Source organism: Phoca vitulina, unplaced genomic scaffold (assembly GCF_004348235.1).
Source record: "Phoca vitulina isolate PV1807 unplaced genomic scaffold, GSC_HSeal_1.0 scaffold8, whole genome shotgun sequence".
Classification (NCBI taxonomy): Eukaryota; Metazoa; Chordata; class Mammalia; order Carnivora; family Phocidae; genus Phoca; species Phoca vitulina.
In genome coordinates, this window is record NW_022589711.1 from 55,529,964 (window position 1) to 55,546,975 (window position 17,012).

Genomic DNA, 17,012 nt, shown 5'->3' on the forward strand with positions numbered 1-17,012 from the left:
GCACCATAGGTCTTCTTATGGAATAAGACAGGATTCATGCTCTTAAGAAGCTTCTATAATCCAGTAAAGAAGGAAGACTGAAAATCCACTTATATAGCAGAGCTAAGTGACACGAATATTCCACTGGATGTATAAACAAAGCACTCTGATAGTACAGAAAAAGCAAACCATTGATGGTGGGGTAGGGAGGGTTGAGGGAGGCCAACAGAACAGAATTCTCTGGAAATACCTTGAAAAGCACAGAAATCATCCTCAAAAAATACACTCCGTACAAAAAAGTACTAAGACACCCTCCGTTAGCCTGCTTTCCTTCATCAATAATGCTAAGTGAAACAAAAGATTGCCCAAGATAAGTCAGCATTTATGTGTGCCAAGACCATGGAAGAGGGAGGAATCACTTTCCTCCATAAAGCCTTCATTTTAAAATGGAATTATTTAAATGCACATAAAACATGCCTTCAGAAAATTCCAAACTCTGGGGACGGGGAGGACCTTAATGGGCATCCAGTCCAACCTCTTATTCCCTCTACAAAGGACCCATCAGTCTCAGCCTCCACCTACATACCTATAGTAGTGAAGTCATAACCCCTCAAAATGGCACATCCCACTGCTGGTCTACCCATAATATAAAGTCCTTCTTCATATGTCTTTCTGTTGCTTCCACCCCCTGCTTCCAGAACTCCTTCTGAGGTCACAAGGAGTGAGTCTGTGTCCCCTTCCATGGCAGAATCCCACTCTACTCCTTCTTCCTCTATCCCCTTTCTCTCTTCTCCACACTAACCACTTCCAGTTCCTTCTTTCATCCCTGTTTCCAGTGTCATCAGCCATCCCAAACTTCCCTCTTCCTTTCCTTCCTCTATCTCTCTCACTATTCCAGGACCTTTTTTTGTTCGGAGCTGACCTAGAGTCCAAACAATGTAGCATTCTGCTGAGAGCTAAGCATTTTGTCTGGGATCAGGGAGAGAGGCACTGAGGATCCAAAAGATTCCATGGGTTAAGTCTGTCAGCCCTGACCCAAGAAGACCCCAGCAAAGTCACCTAACTTTCTTTGACCTTAAAATGCCATATCTGACATAAATAAGAACTGTATGGACATGACAACTCTTTGGAAGCAAATCAGACAAAGAGGTGAAAGGCATCTCCTGGCCCTACCCCACCTCAAGACATACAGGTTTGGGGGAGTCCTGTGCCTCCAATAAACCATGGCCCCTCTAGTCTTATTTATCCCAGCTTCTCAACTCCCACAGCCAGCCTGCATGGATGCATGTGAGATTAGAACATACATTTTTAACCATCTCTAAACCTGAAATTGGATTCTAGCCACTGCTAGCTGTGTGCCCTTGGGCAAGATACTTCAAGTCACCAAATCAAAGCATCCCAGAAGGTAAAAGAGAAAGCGATCTCTAAGCCATCTAGCCCAAAAATAGCAAAGAGACCTCTTGTATGTCTCCACCCTCCCTTCCCCAACCACAGCCATGGCAGATAATGCTACATGACCGTGGATTCTTTCCTACTCCATCAGGATATAGCTTCAGAATCCTTCTCAACACACATCATCTCAAGGAGCCACTACCACTACTCCCGCGTGGCCACATGAAATGAACTGCAAACCACTCATTCTTCAGAGGAGGAAAACGGACACTCAGAGACAGGCCATGACCTCCCCGTGACTGTGTCAAGGGCAGAACCAGAACTACAGAGGCTCCTTCCCCACTCCCCTAAGTCACTTCTCTTCTAACTCTGATACACTGCGAATGTGCCTTGACATGGGGATGGGGAGCTTGCTACTGCATGGAGTTCTATAAGAAAGACAGAGAAAGGGCTTCTAAGTAGGGGACAGAAGCTTCAGAGAAGGCTTGGAGAAGAGGTGCATCCAAGCCAGCCTGAAGAAGTTTGCCATCTGTAGGAACCCAGTGCAGTGTATCTGACCTTAGCAGGAGAAAATTCAAGATCATGGAGGTGTTAACAGTAGTAGGAACAGCACAAGCAACGGAAGGGTGAGGACTGCTGTGCTCTGACAGGAGGCTACAGGCAGCTGGGCAGAGCGGTAGCCATGACACCACGGCGGCCGTGGGGGGAGGAGCAAAGAAGATGACAAGACAAGACTAGAAGAGCAAACCAGAGTCTGTGTGGTGTTTCCAAAGCTAGCGTGTGTGTGTGTGTGTGTGTGTGTGTGTGTGTGTGTGTTTTTAATTGACTTAAAGGCCTTAAGACTCATAAATGGGAAAAGAAGATAAGGAAGGAGTGGGAGGAAAGGAAAGACTCTCTCCGTTCTCAATGGAAAAAAAAAAAGCCTTGCTATAAAATGTATTACAGGAACACTTTCATTATGTAAAAGCCTATTTTGTTTTCATGTCATTCTTAGATTACATCATAGAGTGGCTACAGCCGTCTCGTACCGTATTATAAATAAATCACTAGCTTAATCATAGAACGAGCCAGGGCCCTAGATTTAAAAGGGAAATATTAGATCATTTTTAATAACTGATATAACTCAAGCCAGTCGCCATTGAAGCCGGGTGGGGTGATGTCATCCTATAGAAGTCCAAAGAGGAGCCAAAGAGGGTCAGTGCTGGGCAGGCCCAGAGAAGCTTCCACATACAAAGGAGGAGGTGGCTGATGGCGGCCGAGCGGAGCTCATCCTCTGGACCAGACAATCTTGTCATGAAAAGCAACACTTACTTTTCAAGTCCTGGTGCCCCCAAGGCCTTGCTCATGAAACACAGGATGTGAGTATTTTCTTCTCAGAGCTACTATATTCCCAAATACCAGAAAATATGAACATATTATGATGTCTGTATTTATGTCTTGGTGGTTATTAAGCAAAATTACAAACGTGAAGGCTTTTACTTATTCTGGGACAACACATGCAAATGCTGAGGGTCTGGTCCAAGCCAAGGGGACAGGGCAAAGGGGGGGCATTGAGAAAACAGCCTGACAGAGTGCGGAACTGAGGGTGATTTGCAGCACTTACAGACTATTACGGAGAGCACAGGCTAATGTTTCATGGGCACCAACTATGTACGAGGTCCCGGACTCAGCAGGCCCTCTGTGTACATTCTGCTGCTTTGTGAACACAACAAAACCCAAGGCAGCTGCTCTTTGCACCCGTTTTTCAAATATGGAGACCACTTAAAAAAATGATTACGTGACTTCCGTTAAGATCAGGCAGCTGATACATGAAGAGTCCTTTTATTCCAAATTCTGTTCTACCTTGTTGCCTTCACCCAATTAAAACTATTTCCTGCTATAGACTTTCAGTAAAAATTAAACAAGAGACAAGCAACACTTTGAAAGCACTAATAATACAAAAAAAAAAAAAAAAAAAATTGAGAGTCAAAAGGAGCCATGGAGCGGGGGGGAGTAGTATTAACATTCTGGCCAGTGACAGTCTTACTGACCCAAGCAGGCTTTCCTTCCTTTGGCTGCAGGGCTACTAATGAGCTTGACCATAATTTTCAGTCTTCCATTTCCATTAATTTTTTAGGATTGTTAAGGAAGACTGATGGGCTTGGTTTTATAAAAGACAGTTTGGTTGGTGGGGGTGGGGGGAAGGGGGGTAACCGATGCTCTAGAAAAGAACTTTCTGCCAGACAGAAAGTACTGGCTGAGGTTTTATGTCTGATCCTGTCAGTCCCACAGCAACGTTGTGTATCAGCTCACTGTTCTTAATACAAATGTTATTCATACTGCAGAGACACACTGAGCCAAGTAACACTGATTTATGCAACTTTTCAGGACACAGCATGACCCAACAGGAGATGGAGATCCTGAAATCTAACTGAAGGGACAACATGAAGGCTCAAGACTCCAAATTTCAACCTATTTTCCCCTAATCAGTTTCTGGGACAGGCTAGAAGCTGTAAAAAGCAGAGAAAACATGCCGAAAACTGGTATGGACTGATTCTGAAGCAGAGACGGTGCAGAAAGATGGAGAAGAAGCAGTGGGGCCAGGGTCAAAGGAGTCTCTGGAGGGCCCCGCAACGGCTGCCGATGGCCCTGTGGCGCCCGAAGCAGTCTGTCCCCTCTCTGGGTCTTGGCAACTCACCTCTAGAGCAAAAGCTCAAGCAAGAACATCCAAGCACTTCTGTCAAAGTAGCTCTAACTGCTAAGGAGGGTAAAAATGTAGAGGCATGGGGACACAGCAGTCATCGAAAACTTCTGTTCTTCCTCTGAAAAGCCAGGCCACGTTTGCATTCTGTGCAGTTATAGATCAATGCTTATATCCAGATTTTAAATGGAGTTCTCTCCCAAAAGCCTTCAAGTAAGGCTGGTCCACAGAAGTGTGCTGAGTTTCTTCAGTGGTTCCATGTAACTCACGCTCCCACCTTCGTACATGCCACGTAACCTAGGGTATCTGTGTAGACGGTCCCTAAGATGGTCCCCTATAACTCCATCTCCTGGTATTCATGCCCTTGTGCAATCCCTCCCCTTGAGTGTGGGCTGCATTTAGTGACTTGCTTTGAGCAAATAGAATGAGGCAGAGAGAAAGGGTGTGCCACTTCCAGGACCAGGTTACATAAAGGCTGTAAGAATCTGGGGGACTCTCTCTTGCTCACTTGCTTGGAGGGAAGGCAGCTGCTATGTTGTGAGCTGCCCTATGGCGAGGACTTCATGGCAAAAAACCGAGGGCCGCCTTCAGTCAACCGTCAGCAAGGAACCGAGGCCCTCAGTCCAACATCCTGCAAGGACATAAATCCTGCCAGAGCCTGGGGGTGGGTCCTCCCCCACTGAGCCTTCAGATGAGACTGCAGGCTAGCAGACACCTAGACTGCAACCTCGGGACAGGCCCTGAGCCTCCCATCTAAGCCGCTGCCAAGTCCCGAATCACAGTGTGCGATTATAAACGTTCCTTGTTTCAAGTGCTAAGTTTGGGGTTTGTTATGTGGCAATAGATAACAAAGCAGCCACAGGTGCCTGGGTGGCTCAGTCGTTAAGCGTCTGCCTTCGGCTCAGGTCATGATCTCAGGGTCCTGGGATCAAGCCCCACATCAGGCTCTCTGCTCCACGGGAAGCCTGCTTCTCCCTCTCCCACTCCCCTTGCTTGTGTTCCCTCTCTCGCTGTGTCTCTCTCTGTCAAATAAATAAATAAAATCTTTAAAAAAAAAAAAAAAAAAGATAGCAGCCACACAGGGAAGGCCCAGTCCTGGTCCCTACCAACTCCATCATTTTTCGGGCCTAGAAAGTAGACCGTAAGAGATTAGCTATCAGGAACTCTTGGGAGGAACCCTTGCCCCACCCACCCCGCAAATGCAGAGATGCTTTCCCACTTGGTGACACATACCCAGGCATGCTCTGGCCACACAGAGAGGACCACGGAAATAATGTCAGTGCAGCTCTAAGTCAACATGACACTTTTGGCTGCAGCATGTTGACAGGAAATAAACTGGAGACGGAACCACACCTGGAAGGTGAGAGAGTCCTTACCTACCCAGCCATACTGTGCTATCAGCTACATCTACCCTCAGAACCTGTCCAGCTCTAGAGGGCCAGATGACATGCACAGACATACCCTGCCAGCACTCTCAGCTTGTGCTATAAGGTTCCATGGCTCACTCGCTGGTTTTGAGATCGGACCCCCTCCTCCTGGAAACCTTCCCCAACACTCCCAAGACTTCCCACTTTCCCAACCTTTCAAGTTAGCCCCATGAGATCCAAGACAATAACTTAACTTCCATTTCCCACACACCTACTATGAGACCGGAAACAGATATGGTGATTAATAAATGTGTGCTGTAAACAATATCTTTCTTTCTAATGCGTATTTCTTATGTGTATGTCTTTGTCTCCAACTAGACTATAAGCTTCTCAAGGCCAGGAACTGTGCCTCATTCACAGTGGTGTCCTAAAGACCCTGAGGTTTACTAACTTCCAGACAAACAGTGGATCAGGGCAGAGCACAAGCACAGTCTATGGACCAGGGGTAGATATTTGGCGGCAATCTACCAAGGACTCATGGGGCACCCCATCCATTAGGCATCAGACCCCTCCTACCACACAGGAATCTAAGGAGGAGAACCTGAGAGTTCCTCTGACCTCCCAGGGCCCTGAGCAACACAGAACAGAGATAGCTCCACTGTGCTGAGGTCAGAGGAGAATATGGAATTAGGAGGAAGGAAACCAAAGAGAGAGAGAGAGAGCTCTACCTTGGACTTTCATGGATAGCAAACATCTCCTCCAAGACATCCCTGGGTTACAGAACAGCCACAGAGCCCTAGGTGGCTGGATGGGTTCCTGCTCAGACCCAGCAAGTCCTTTTGTATTTTTGAAGCAATAACATAAAAAGCAATGCAGGCTGGCTCAGCAGATGGTCACACATGCCCAGAAACCACCTGACCGAGTAATTGTAGGGAGCCAAGACATTCACCGCTGGCGGAAGTGACCGTCGCTTTGCTTCCGGCACAGACTAATACCTGATCCTTCTAAGGACCAAAGAGGAAATATTAAAAATGAAAGCCCTTGGCTACCGTCAACAATTGTACAGTAGTATCAACAGAGGAAAATAATTTCCTTCCTGACTCCCACTGGGCCGGTGACGCCTAGAGCAGAAGGTGTGATTATCTAATCAAACAAAGCAAGAGCGGAACAGCTAGACTGTAACTTCTAAGGGATTGCTCAAGCATGGAGACTTCTTCAGTCTCCCAATTCTACCTCCTTTCACCTCCTGCTACCTCGAGCCAAATCAAATATGAGAAGTAGTAATAGTACACAATTTCATTTCAATGTCAACCATTACCATTACACAAAGTTCCGGATCTAGCTCCTTTCCAAGCCTGAGGACAAATTAGTGCCCATCCAGTCCTGGGGATGATGAGGCTGCAGAGTTGGGAGGAAGAACACATACTGAGCTTATACCATGTAGCTGACATGGTGCTGGGGACTACACATTACACTGTCTCATTTTTCTTTAGTTAAGAAGACAACAACTGTAATAATCTATCATAAATGGACCACACTTTACAGTCTGCAAAACAGGCTGGCATCTATCAACCCATCTGCTCTAAGCAAACAAGGCAGCGCAATGATTATCATTCCTAATTCCCAGATCAGGGAACTGAAAGCAGGGGGATGTTGTTTTTCTGGAGGTACACCTCTAATAACTGGCAGACCTCTGACACTCCATCCCACTGTACTCACTGCCTTGTCATGCACTCACAAACTTCTTAAGCCATACTGGCCCCAAAAGACTCATTCTGCCAGTCATTTGTTTCAATCTCATAGAGATCGTGCTAGATTTCCTAAAACTCGCCAACAGAAATGAATAAATAAATAAAATAATAAAACCCTCCAACAGAGAATGGCCAGTGTCTAATGGAATGCCCTTGGAGAAAGGGACACTCACTACCTTCAGATTCAATCTTTCTATCCACGAAATGCACTGTGCACCTATTATGTGCTAGAGATCCCACCAGACTCAAGATACACTTTTGAACTTATGAAAGATGCTATCCCTCTTCTGACCAGGTTTTATATTCTTAAAGGCCAGCATCTTGTGCACCCTGCCTCCTGCCCTCTCCAGTGAAGTCTCATTCCTGTAACCGTTCCTGGTGGGACACCATTTCCGGTCCTCACAGCATTCCTGTGTAGACAGTCCAGCTGGCTAATGTCCCTCTCAGAGGACAGAGCAAGGACTAAAGGCTGACACTGTAGGGGAGCTCTGTTAGGAAGGTAGGAAGAGAGTTCACAGTCACCCAAACAGCAGAAGGCCTCTCACCACCCCTCCTAGCAGCACCCAGATATCCTTCGAGGCACCACTCTTCTCCACCATGTAGCTGCCATGAGATTTGCGTGGGACTGTCTTCAGACTCAATTCCAGAGGAGACCCCAGTGCACAGGCCGGTTAGCACAGTCCCGGCCTCTTGGCCTCAGTGACTGTGCGGGAATGCACAGCAACCCAAGGCCATGGGGACCTGGCAAACAGGCTCTTTCCCCCCGCAGTGGGAAGAGGAGGCCTAGAGCCCGGAATGCAGCAGGCAGACATCTCATGACCACAGGGTGAAACTTCCAAGGTTGAGGCCAACACACAGAAGGCAGAGCAAGTAGCGCTAACAGAGAAGCAGAGCTAGTCCTGTTCAAACTAGGCCCGAAGCCCACCTCACCTCCGCACTTGCCGGTTTCCAGCAGGATCTCTGCCATTCCCCCACGCCCCCGCCCCGTTCTAGAGGGCATACCCTATTTCATGCGGTCCAAGGCTGCAGTGGCATTTTAGGAGACACAAACCACTGCTGGCTCACAGTTAGCTTACAGACAACGAAAACTTCTGAGTGTCTCCCAGCTTCCTCCCGCTTAGGCGTTCTATCCCACTCTGTCATCACACACTGTGTTTGATTATCTGTTTTTAATCCAAGTAAAAGTCTTCATATTAATCACATTTTCATTTTAAACACTGAAAAAACCCAGGAAGTAGAGCAGGTAACAAAGATTCACAATTTGATTCCTAAAGTGTACACTCGGGGACAAAACATTCAAGACCATGTGTGAAATTTGAACAAGCTAAGGTATTTAAGAGTCGAAGCAATGGTTGTCAGCCTTTTATCTTACGCAGATCGATTGGCACACAGAAGGTCAGTTGTTCTTCTAAGGTACATTGATGAAGAAAAGGTGACAAAATGTAACTGTAAACTCTGTCACGCTTTTAAATGAAGTTAGGTTTTATCACTCACTACAGCATCTGCTATGCCCTAAACATGGAGAGGCGTATTATTTACTCAGTATACAGCCAGTGCTCAGGGCACACAGGGACTGGCCCTCAGGATGGAGAGCACGGGTCTCAAATTCTAAATGGAAGCTTTTCCCAGAATTCTCCCGTTGTTTTCCTCAGATCTCTGCCCAGCCAAGGGTGACCCACACCACTACTCTTTTCACTACTCCTATTTTCGAGAACATGATGTTCTATTCTACCAGCCGAACTCAGAAGTATTTCAAAACACAAGGGAAAGCTTTCTTTACCTGTTCGCCATTCCCCTTCCTGAGTGTGGAACGGGATCCCAGTGGAACTCCAGCAGACCCTTTAAGACAACAGTTCACACCCTTCGCCTGAGCAAATCTAGCCTCCCCTACCACCTCAAATGATTTTGGTGAAAATAAAATGAGATCGCAGAAGCGGCAGCATCACATACAGGGGTGAACAAGAATCATTCAACAATACAACTATGCCTTCCTCACAAACGCCCATAATACCGTTCACTGACATTTTCATTTTGGGCTTTCAATTTCAAGAACGCATCCCTCCACGCCAAAGGAGAAAGAAGGAAGTAATACAGACTCATCACTACTCCCAATTTTCTTCCAATTCTTCTTCATGTCTCCTTCCAAGAGCTGAGTCCTGCCATACATTTTATGAGCACTGTTCTATTTTGTCCATTGCCAAGGAAATCGACTCAAGATAAAAAGAAAGAAGACTGTGGTTCTTCCCTAGTCCTCCACCCGAGCTATTAGTGCCCATGCATTCAATCGATACCATGGATTTTCAAACTCATTAAACATATGCATTAATTATAAAAGAAAAAAGTCTTCTCTTCTTCATAGGACTCACCAGTTGAAGAAAAATAGCTTCCCTCTGATGAGTGCTCAGGAGACCAATGAGAAAAGGCCTCAAATGAGAACCAGGTGACTGGGTTCTGTCTTCAGTTGTATTTCTGCACCTCAATGTCTCCACCTGTGGAAAATGGGAGAAGGGGGTTACTTACAAATCTTTTAGGATCTTGGGTGCCTGGGTGGCTCAGTCAGTGGAGTGGCCGACTCTTGATTTCGGCTCAGGTCATGATCTCAGAGTCCTCGGATCGAGCCCCGAGTCAGGCTCTGTGCTCAGCATGAAGTCGGCTTCAGGATTTTCTCTCTCTCTTCCTCTGCCCCACCCCCACTCCTCTCTCTAAAAATAAATAAATAAATCTAAAAAAAAAAAAAAAAGGCACAACAAATCTCCAGGATCTTGCCAGCTTTAGAACTTTCCAGCTTTATGAACTCACTGACTAGGCCATACCAGAAATGATGCCAGGCTTGAAGCTGACAAATTTGGAGGCTTCCCTCTACACCTGATAAGCCCCCAGTCAGCTCCTGGCACTTCTATTGCACCAATTTGTCACAGAATCACTGAAAGGAGGTTGCAGGCACCCCAGCTCTCCTGAGAAAACAGCTTCATCATCATCACAGAGGGGAAAGAGATCAATAGTTAGATATTCACACTCTAGCCAAGAAAAAATTAATAGCAAAACCTGAACAACAAATAAAAATAGACCAGAAAAAATGAGTTTGGAGACCAATTTCTAACTGTGGGACTGAGTGACCCCTCGGAAGCTTAGTTTCCTTGTCTGCAAAAAGGACAGCCAATGAGCAGCAGAGAGCTGGACAATCTGGACGCTTCCACATAAGTCCTCGTTACAGGTTTTATTTCATTAAAACCTATTACTATTTTGCTAAGGATTATGCAGTACATATTCCAACAGACGAGTATTCCAAGGCAGTGGCTGTTACAACATGCGTGCTTTGTATATGCAGGAGGAACCCACATACCAGAAAAACCACTACTCCCATTTTCATTGTTGTCATTTTAAACATTATTCAATCAACCATGAAATTGATTTGTGTATATTATCTCATTCAGCCCTCAAACACTCAGATCTGCTCAAAGTTGGGAGGAACCTTAAAAAGGACCCGCCTCGGGGCGCCTGGGTGGCTCAGTCGTTAACCGTCTGCCTTCGGCTCAGGTCATGGTCCCAGGGTCCTGGGATCGAGCCCCACATTGGGCTCCCTGCTCAGCGGGAAGCCTGCTTCTCCCTCTCCCACTCCCCCTGCTTGTGTTCCCTCTCTCGCTGTGTCTCTCTCTGTCAAATAAATAAATAAAATCTTAAAAAAAAAAAAAAAAAAAAAAGAAAGAAAGAAAGAAATGACCCGCCTCAACTGTTCCGACTGACAGAGGGAGAAGCTGGGGCCAGAGAAGGGAGGTGGCCACGGTCCCGGGCTCCAGTCCAGAGCTGTCAGGATAGCCCGACAGCAAAAAGAAATTAAGTCAGGAAAATGGCACATAATCGAGACAAGCCCGGCAAAGCAATGAGACCTAGTGGTCTTCAAGGACATGAGAATTCTCAATGCCATTCCATTGACATGAGAAAGGCATCATTTCACACTTGCTGAGGAATGGAGTATGCAGAGGCAAACACTGGACCCATGGACTGCACAATCTCGTAAGACACCGCTCCCCTGCAAGCCCCAGGAAACCTAAGTTTCTCCTTGCAGAGGGAGATCGAAATCAGAACGGTTTCTCCAACAGCAGTAGAGGGCGTCGGACTTGCTAGATCTCTGAACTGGAAGGTGAGGCTCTCCACCTTGACCCTGGGGCAATCTCTAACACACCTGGTGGCTCCCTCCACACCCAAATGACAGTGGTCTCCTCTTCCATCGCCGACTTCTCTCAATTTTTTTTTTCTTCTTTTCCATAAAGAGAACAAGGAGCTTTGCTAAAGAACCACTGTGAAATGATTGAAGTTCCCATGCAAACAAACCATTAGCAGAGTTCAAATGCAATTTAAATTACCAGTTGTTAAAGTGCTCCTCAATTTCGTGGTAAGTTTCCAAGGAGAATTACATGCTATATACTATTTAATTGGTTGTTTTCTATTTTTTAACATCCATTTATCCCCCCACCCTGATATTTCAGAAGTGTCTATAAAAGCTTCCCTTTAAAAAATTATACATTGTTGAATAGATTAAACCTAAAGATTGAAAAGCATCAGAGAAACAGCTGCAGGATTAGGCAGCTCAGCAGAAACTGATGGTTCTGACACAACAAAACATGCAGAATTTTAAAATCTTAGGAGTCACCTCGGAATGCCCTCAACTCTTTGCAGGGGAAGACACTGGGGTCCTGACAGGAAAAGGAGGGCTTGGCTCAAAGTCCCCTGCCTGGTCAGTGACAGACTCAGTATGACAGCCATGACTCCGAATCCCCGCCCTGTGCTGTCTCTTCCCACCACCCCATGTCTGGACGAGATGATGGGAAATACTCAATGAATTTTATTTTCCACCTGTAATTTTTTTCCATTTTTTTAACTTAAATTCAATTAGCCAACATGTAGTATGTCATCAGTTTCATATGTAGTGTTCAGGAATTTATCAGTTGTGTATAACGCCCAGTGCTCATCACATCACGTGCCCTCCTTAATGCCCATCCCCCAGTTACCCCGTCCCCCCACCCACATCCCCTCCTGCAGCCCTCAGTTTGTTTCCACCTGCAATTTTTTAAAAGGAAATATGAAGTCCTCTTCAAATACACTCCTGACCTCAAAACCAGAGCCGGGCAATGGCGAATCTCCCTCCGAACGGGAGACAAGAACAGGCTGACGAATGAGTAGTCAAAGGAGCTCAAAATGAGCAGGTGCTTGGCAGGAACAGGAAAGACACTCTTCCAGATTAATTAAACAAGTTATGGGACATCCACATTTCCGATTTCCACTGCTCTATCTGGTCCGGAACTAGGGGCTGCTCCCGCAGGGAGAGGATAAAGGATCCATGAAGCTAAGGCAGGCCTCGTCACGTCTGGAAGGGGAAAGGAATTCTAGAGGCCACCATGAGTACAGGATGAAGCTGAATGCTTGGATACAGGATTTGTGTAGATTATTTAACCTCCCTGAGCTCAAGCTTCCGGGTCTGCAAAACAGCACTAATACCACCTACCCATCGGGGTCTAAGTAATCGTGCCCCAGGATTCCAATTCCAGCACGCACAGCACAAAGCCCGCACGCAGCACGCCTTAATGGTCAGTCCCTTGTCTTCCAAGGCTTCCTTAATTTCTCAAAGCTTATGATTCTGTGGCTCTAACTTATGTGGACTATAATGGAGGCTTATAAGCTATGTATGCTCCCTAAGTGTGCTGTATGAAAATTCACTTGTCATTGAAAAAAATAAAATAAAACACATGTGTGCAAACTTACACATCCAAGCATTTTCCTTCAAAAGCAAACTTTTTGGAACTGCTATTTTCAAATGGCCTCCAGGGCGCCTGGGTGGCTCAGTTGTTAAGCATCTGCCTTCGGCTCAGGTCATGATCCCAGGGTCCTGGGATCAAGCCCCGCACTGGGCTCCCCACTCAGCGGGAAGCCTGCTTCTCCCTCTCCCACTCCCTCTGCTGTGTCTCTCTCTGTCAAATAAATAAATAAAATCTTAAAAATAAATAAATAAAAATAAAATTAATTAATTAATTAATTAAAATGGCCTTCAATAAGACCTAAAATACAGAGAACAAACTGATAGTTGTCAGAGGGGAGGGGCTGGGGGGATGGGCAACAATGGGCCAAAGGGAATAGAAGTATAGGCTTCCAGTAACAGAATGAATAAGTCACAAAATAAAAGGCACAGCATAGGGAATATCGTTAATGATATTGTAATAGTGACGTATGCTGACAGACGGTAGCTACACTTCTGGTGAGCACTGCATAACACATAAAGATGTTGAATCACTATATTATACACCTGAAACTAATGTAACATTGTGTGTCAACTGCACTAAGAAAAAAAAAATTTAATGAAAAAAATGGCCTTCAAATCCAATTCATGAATCAAACAGGAATAAAAATCCCAATTTAATGTCCAAAACCTCATTTAAACTTTCCAACAACCCTATAAGAACAATTTCCTAATTGTCCACTAAAGAAACTGAGGGTCAGAGAGGTCAGGCAACTGCCCAAGATTTTGGGGCTGACAAATGGTAAAGCCAAGACTTGAACCCAAGCCCTCGAAATCAAGCTCCATGACCCAGATTCTTTTACTTGGCAGTTACAACTCTGCTATGGACAGCTCTTCTGCTAGAAGCAGAAACAGACTAAAAAACTCTCCCCTTGTTTTTACATTTTAAGGAGCTCTGGGATTAAAAAAAAAAACACACAAAGACTGAACTTTCAAACTAAAAAATGTTCACATTCGAAGCAGAATCCTCCCTGACTTCCACCTTGCTCTACGTTCTTAAGTGAAATAAAAAGCTCCGAGCCCCGGCACTAAGCAGACATCTGCTGGGTATGTGGGAAGCAGGCCTGAGAAAGGGTTAGCAGTGAGCTGCTATCAGGCCAATTCAACAGAATTCCAATGGCTGGGCTCATGATCAAACAAACCGCGGGTAACCCTAGAACGAGCTTCTCAACACCCCCTCTGGCACAACTGGTAGCTGACACAATGTCATGTGCCCTGCATTCGCAGGTGCTCAAAACAGACACTTGCTAGCACCTCCTGTCCTTAATAAGGCACCGCGTATGGACTTAGCAGCTGTAGGTGCCGAGTCAGACTTGCCTTGAGCTCTCAAAGAGCTCCTAGGCTCACCGGGGACATGCTCAAATACGTAAGACAGAATGAAAAGTGTGCAAAGCACACGTACACGCACTGTCATGCTGAGGGTCTGGAAGAACTCTGCAGATGATGACTTCTGAACCGAGCCTGAACACCCAAGAGGGTTTCCATGAGTGAGGAGGAGGAAAATAGGCCCAGGGAACATGATGTGCTAAGGGCCGCAAGAAGAGTTCAGGGTGTTCTTAGGGAAAGTGACTAATCTGGTGAGGCCAGTGGCAGAGTACGTGGAGGGATGTGGTGGGAGACGAGGCTGGAAAGTAATGTTGCGGCCAAGACATGAACGACCTAGTGTGCCAGGCTAAAACACTTGGAGCTTGAGACTCATGGGTACTACATTTTGGGAAATGATTCAAGAGAAAGTTAAATGGCAGAGCTCCCCCTTTAAGAACGGAATCCCCTTCCACGGTCAGTTTCTAAGCACAGCGAGGGTAGGGGGTGTCTAAAGGGCAGCTTCCCCCTCCAAAGGGACCCCTTCTCCACGGCCCCACTCACAGAGAAGTCAGAGGAGGAGGTAGCTCTCAGAGGTGCCCCAAACCCACACCTCCATTGACCTTCTCCTCTAATCTGCAACTCCCGTCCATGAAAGACCCAGAAAAGAAACCAAGTCTCATGTTCCAAGCAGGATTTCCACTCTGCCTTCAGCGAAATGCCAGCACTACCCAACTTGGTGAATCAGAACACAGGGGGCACACAGGGTCCAGCCTCTTTCCTGTTACCAAGCGGGAGCCAGAGGCCTATCCAGCACACGCTGTGTGTGCCCAAAGCTCCCGTCCAGGCCTGGCACCATGTGACTGGGGCTTCCAACTAGTAATGAGCCTGCACTGACGTCAACAGTTAGGTCCTTTGGAATCTTTCCCTTAAAGGAGCCTTTGTGGCAGGTCCCATTTGTTAAAGGCACAGGCAAGATGTTTTTCCCTTCCAGCCCTTAAAGGAGCTCCCAGTCTAGAAAGGAGAGTCAAGACATAAAGTAGGAGATGGTGCATAACCATAGAAGCAGCACAGATAATGGTATAAATCCTCACAACGCTGTGACTTACTGTGACTATTTATAGCCATTTGACAGATGAGGAGCCTCAGGCTCAAGCAGATTAACTGACCTGATGGATCACACCTCTAGCAGTGTCATGGCCAAGATCTGAATGAAGATCCCATGCTCATAAGCACCACAGAGTTATACTCTATTGCCCCACAGCCCACCACGGCATGAGTTACCAGAGAGATCCTTTCTAGTGTGGGGCAGTGTGGATGGTGGAGAGTAGATGGTGATCAGGGGTCACGTCCATCAGAAGGTGGCCTCTGTGCAGAAGTGCATAGGAGGAACAGAAGTTCTCTGGAGGAAGATCGGAGAGGTCACCTTAGGCTAAGGGAACAGCATGAGCTAAAGCATGAAGATGAGAAAAAGCAGGGTATTTCTGGAAAATGGCAGGGAACGCGGCTCTCTTAGGGACGAGTGAGCCAAAGCCTCAAGGAAGCTCAGAGTGGAAGGCATTACTGTCTGGCTATGATGAGCTGGGTACCAGGGTGGGAGTTTTTACTCCTCAATGGCAAAATCAATAAATTTACAGTCAGGGACATACAGCTGAATATACTAGGAAAATAATAAATGTTTCAAAACAGAACTGCGGCGTGGTTTCGGCCCTACTTGGGATTCCGTGCTTCAGTGCTCAGGCAACGCACTAACCTTCCACGATCTGGGACAGGGTCAGGAATAATGGATCTTTAGGTCCCTTCCGATTGATGCACAGAGGATCACTGGACCTTTTGAAGGTCAGAACTTCTATACCTCTTTGGTAGATTCCGACCTTCTTGAGAAGAGTCCCTACAGCTCATTACACGAATTCCAGGCCCTAGCTGGAGCTCAAGTACCCCACCTGGTGAAAAGAACATGGAGAACAGGACCAGAGTCCTAGAATCAAAAAAAACCTACACTTGTTTCTTGGATTCCCCACGAATTAACTACAGAACCCTGGGCAAGTCACTTCCTTTTAATGAAGTTAAATTTCTTCATTTGTAAAATGGAAACAATCATACTTATATAGCTAGGCTCTTGTGAAAATTAACAATTAATGTGTGAGATTAAATATAAGGATATGTGTTTCTACATGCAGCCTGACAGGTTGAGAATAGGTACTCCCCCTAAAAGCCACCATGATGAGAGGGGTGGTATAAAAATGGCGCAATCCTCCCGGTGAAGTGTCTAAATCTGGAGTTGTCAACAATTCTCCCCCTGTTGAAAATTGATCTGTATTCTCCCAGGCAAGTCATTACATCTTTTTGTGCCAAATTGTTTTCATCTTTTAAATGACCCAGTAATCCCACTTTGGGCAATATACATAAGGGAATAATCCAAAAGGAAAAAAGAAGGCAATTTGTTCCGAGATGTTATTCACAGTGCTATTTCTAGCTCTTTACATATCCCCCTATTATAGCACTTATCTCACGGTGCTGTAATTATCCACTCCCCTTCCATACGCCTCCAAATTATCTTTGAATCAATCCCCAGCACCTAGCACAATGCCTGGCATACAGTAAGAACTCAATAAATGTTTGCTGACTAAATGAATGGGTAATATGAAAGAAATTTTAAAGGAAATTCAAAAGAGCAAAAACAAAACACTGTTTTTAAGAGATAATGTTCAAGAGTTTTTATTCAAAAAAAAAAAAAAAAAAAAAAAAAA

At 45.8% G+C, this 17,012-nt stretch overlaps 1 protein-coding gene across 5 annotated transcripts in view; it reads right to left on the reverse strand.

The window, feature by feature from the left end:
• Positions 1-17,012, reverse strand: part of LPP (LIM domain containing preferred translocation partner in lipoma) — a 646,157-nt gene that overhangs the window by 566,209 nt on the left and 62,936 nt on the right. For 4 of the 5 annotated variants that reach the window (XM_032406922.1, XM_032406920.1, XM_032406921.1 and 1 more), the window contains exon 2: positions 9,536-9,658. The gene's annotated coding sequence lies outside the window, so the exon portion shown is untranslated. Of the gene's footprint in view, positions 1-9,535; positions 9,659-14,826; positions 14,993-17,012 lie in introns of those variants that run through there. The other variant, XM_032406923.1, reaches the window with a different exon arrangement.